This window comes from Saccopteryx bilineata, chromosome X (genome assembly GCF_036850765.1).
Source record: "Saccopteryx bilineata isolate mSacBil1 chromosome X, mSacBil1_pri_phased_curated, whole genome shotgun sequence".
Lineage (NCBI taxonomy): Eukaryota > Metazoa > Chordata > Mammalia > Chiroptera > Emballonuridae > Saccopteryx > Saccopteryx bilineata.
The window spans coordinates 118,068,905-118,073,463 of NC_089502.1; the positions used below are offsets into that span (position 1 = coordinate 118,068,905).

The 4,559-nt window shown below is 40.2% G+C and overlaps 1 non-coding gene across 1 annotated transcript; it reads left to right on the forward strand.

Moving 5' to 3' along the window:
* Positions 1-1,803: 1,803 nt before the first annotated feature.
* TRNAP-GGG (transfer RNA proline (anticodon GGG)) lies at positions 1,804-1,879 on the forward strand. Its single transcript has one exon. It is a non-coding gene; the product is annotated as a tRNA-Pro (tRNA).
* Positions 1,880-4,559: the final 2,680 nt, after the last annotated feature.

Genomic DNA, 4,559 nt, shown 5'->3' on the forward strand with positions numbered 1-4,559 from the left:
GAGTCATAGAAATTTATGGGAACTAAAATATGTTTTTATGCAAGTTATTTAACATTATACCAATGTTTTCAAAACTATTTATTACGTATTCTGTGTCATGATAGTGAATTAGATTCTATTCTTTCTTCCAAGGAGGAAAATTAGACATTTTCATATTGAATTAATGAGTACATTTAGCCTGAGATGCAGAACAACTTCTAAGTTCTACTTAAAGTTTTGCATAAAGTTGATAGCTGGTTTCAATTTAATAAATTTAGCCAATTTATCTTGTCAAGTCAGTAATTTTGAGCTCTAAGTTCCTCTCTATAGAAACTCTTTTCTCTTTTATAATGAAATTGAAAGTTCCATTAATGTACTCAAATAGTTTTGGGGAAATGTGGTCAGTTATTACGGAAGTGCGCAGTGGTGAACTGGAACTGGCTTACATGGGCTCGTTTTAAATTTCCACGATGGGATTATTTATACTGCAGAAATCAGCAAATGCTGCTTATCGGGCCTTTTTCTTTTGGGGGAGTTAGCTATTACATATTTACCAGTTCAACACTGGAAATGTTAATGATGAGAGAAATATAAACTTTAAAGAATCCGTTTTGTTGAGGGCGTGTATCAGTTTGGTATGCATTCCACTGAGAGGAGCAGAATAACCAGCTCACTGTGGCCTTAGTACATTTTACATAACAAGGTATCTGGAGGTAGACTCCTTTGGGCTTTGAATTGACATGTCAGTAATATCAGGACTGGCTGGTGTCTCTGTCATTCTCCAGATCTTTTCTTTCTGATTAAAAGTTGACAGCTCTTCAGGCATCATCTGAGGCCACAAGAAAGGAAAAGAAAGCTACCAGTTGAATCTCTTTCAGACTCCCTCTAGCAGTTTGTTGCTTGTGGTTCATGGCTATCTTTAGATGCAAGTGATAAGATGATGAATATTTAGTTTCATAGCTTCTAATGAATCTTGGAAAGGGAATAGACATGGTGTTAGGGTATCTACACCATCATAGTCATAGGAACTAGTTTACTTACTTTACTTCAGGGTTGAGGCTTTTGTTATGGTAATGTGTGCAGTACTATTTAAAAAATCAAGTGCTCCTATTTTTTTGGAATCATAAATTGAAGTTAGGCTGGGGTCTTGAACTCTCACTTCTTGTCTCTTAAAACAGATGAAACCCACCATAGGACTTGGTCTTTAAAATTTAATAGCTGTGACTCTGCATCCCTAGTTTGGGGACATTAAATCATCCTTTCATTTTTGTTCTCCAGTGAAACCTGACCTGACTAATGCCATGAAATGGACATGATATTTTGAGAATGGGCAGAATTTCACTCTGACAGATGACTGCAACTGCAGGCTTGCCCCAAGACAAGTCCAGCATGTGCAGGGCTGTGATCTAGGGCTATATTTTAAACTAAGAAAGCTGCTGGATTGACCACTTGAGAACACCTTCACGACCTGATCTGTCATTACAATAACTGAAAACTGGGCCACTTGGAGCAATTTTTACTTTAAAATGCCCCCATCAGCCCTGCCTCTTCTCCCCACTACTCTGTTCCCATTGTCCCTTCTTGTAACATCATTGAAACTACTGAGGATGCACTATTAATTGTGAATTTGTATTATTTAGGGTAGGAGAGTTCTGTTATCACGACTGTCCTGAGGAATTGTCTTTCACTTGTAAAACAATCACAAAAATGAATAGAACACGGAAAAAGGACATTATTTTATGACTTGAGCATATTTCAAATGTAATAATTTTACATGGCCGTATTTATTCTAAAGAAGTTCTGACTCAAAACAAATAGTAACAGGCCCTGGCCGGTTGGCTCAGTGGTAGAGCGTCAGCCTGGGGTGCAGAAGTCCCAGGTTCGATTCCCGGCCAAGGCACACAGGAGAAGCGCCCATCTGCTTCTCCACCCCTCCCCCTCTCCTTCCTCTCTGTCTCTCTCTTCCCCTCCCGCAGCCGAGGCTCCATTGGAGCAAAGATGGCCCGGGCGCTGGGGATGGCTCCTTGGCCTCTGCCCCAGGCGCTAGAGTGGCTCTGGTCGCGGCAGAGCGACGCCCCGGAGGGGCAGAGCGACGCCCCCTGGTGGGCGTGCCTGGTGGATCCTGGTCGGGCACATGCGGGAGTCTGTCTGACTGTCTCTCCCCATTTCTAGCTTCAGAAAAATACAAAGAAAAACAAAGAACAAAACCAAATAGTAACAAAAATTAAATTGGTGGATTGGGTTTGCTAAAGATTAAAGGGGGAACTGAATTTTAATCAAGGTGCAAAGAGAAAGGTAAAAAGATAGGTTTGATCTGGTGGGGAAATTAACTAGATGTCTATAAGGAATATGGGCCAGGGTCTTCATAACACCCACGAGGAGGAATTATCATTTGTACCAGACTGGATTTAGAGGTAGGACTAACTCTGACACTCCTGGCACTAGTTCTCTATACTGGACAATGGTAACTACCTGGGGAATATTTTTAAAACTTCTGAATGGCTTGGCCCCTCCTACAGAGCCTTGGACTTATTTTGATTGGGAGGTAGGTGTGGACCTGGATACTGAGTCTCCAGCAGGAATTCTAAGGAGCACCCAGTTTTGACAAGCTCTGGCTGTTTTTCTATTTTCTTTTTTTCCAACGTAGCTTTTGGTTTATAATTAACTTTCCTAGGTTGTCTGCTCTGTGGTGACTGTTGAAGATTTCTCTTTTTTCTGTGATTGTGGTATGTGAAAGATGATTGGCAGTTCTCAACTGGCAAGCTCTCAATAACTTGTAATTACAAAGGTTGTCTATAACCTTCCTCTAGACTCTAGACACTGTGAAACTACCACCCAATATCTATGATATCTATTGTGATAAAAATCAGAGATAAGAATAAAAGATCAGAGATAAGAGTAAGAAAAACAGTAGAAAGTAATCTGAAAATTAGCTACTTGAAGTTACCAGTTGGTAGCCTGATTATTCATACCTAAATGTGAAATACTTAATTTCAGTGGTGTTTTTTCCTAACATTTATCTGAGATAAGCAGGTGGGAGAGAGGTGTTCTTAGATGTAGAGATCACAGATAATGGGAAAAATGAAGCCCATGTGTGTTTTGTATCACATGTGTCAAGAAAAGGAGAGGGGCCTGACTGGGCAGTGGCGCAGTGGATAGAGCATTGGACTGGGAAGTGGAGGACCAGGTTCAAAATCCTGAGGTCTCCAGCTCGAGCGCAGGCTCATATGGTTTGAGCAATGCTCACGGGCTTGAGCCCAAGGTCGCTGGCTTGAGCAAGGAGTCACTCAGTCTGCTGCAGCCCCCTGGTCAAGGCACATATGAGAAAGCAATCAATGAACAACTAAGGAGCCACAACGAAGAATTGCTTCTTCTCATCTCTCTCCCTTCTTGTCTGTCTTTCTCTCTCTTTGTCTCTGTCACATACACACACACACACAAAAAGAGAGGGAATTTCTTAGCATGTAAATATTTAGACCCTCAATACTCCCGATAATATTGGGGCAATATATAACACTACTTCTTATTACATGTTTTTTTGTTTTGTTTTGTTTTGTTTTTATAAATAAATTTTTATTTTAATGGGGTGACATCAATAAATCAGGGTACATACATTCAAAGAAAACATTTCCAGGTTATCTTGTTATTTAGTTCTGTTGCATACCCATCACCCGAAGAGAGATCGTCCTCCGCCACCCTCCATCCAGTTCTCTCTGTACCCCTCCCCCTCCCCTCTCCCTCCTTCCCTCCCCCCACCCCCCATAGCCAGCACACTCCTGTTCATGCCTCTTAGTCTCGCTTTTATGTCCCACCAATGTATGGAATCCTGCAGTTCCTGTTTTTTTCTGATTCACCCATTTCACCCTTATTACATGTTATAACTCATATTTCCTGCTTGAACCCAGAAGGCTTTCTTTTATTTTTTATATATTTTTTTTTTTTGTTCAACAATTTCAGCACTTAGAAGCAGAATATACAGTGCAGGCTGTACCATATTATTATGATGTAGGAAATTTGGGGGGAGAACAAAGCTCTGTGATAAAGGAATTCCCAGATAAAAGTTAGAATTCTGATATATGTCACTAGTTTTAAGACAGAGAAACTAGACTTTTTTTTGCATTGGACCTGTAGTTATCACTACACCAGAAAGACGGGAGTAACTATTTCTTCTCTTTTCTATTTTTCTTCTATTTCCTTTCTCTCTTAACCTTCCCATTTCCTTTTTACATCTCATTTCTAATCCTCACACTCCACTCACAACTAAAGTTAATGCTGGCAATAGTGCAGTACAGTTAAATTATGATATGAATAGACTTCTTTGGAATGGCTTTGTTCCTTTGCCACGATTTTGTAGCATGAGGCCCATGAGGATACATGTTCCAAGTTGCGTTATGCCAACATTCAATTCAATTTTGGGGTAAATCCTGTACAAATTTCAGACTGCTTGTACTTGATTTTACAGCCTAACTGCTACGTTAAGAAATGTTGGGCTCATTTAAAATGAGATTTGTGAGTTGGTACAGGACTGTCTGCTTTGGTTGGTAGAAACATACTGGACAGATATCAATCTCATTTCTCTA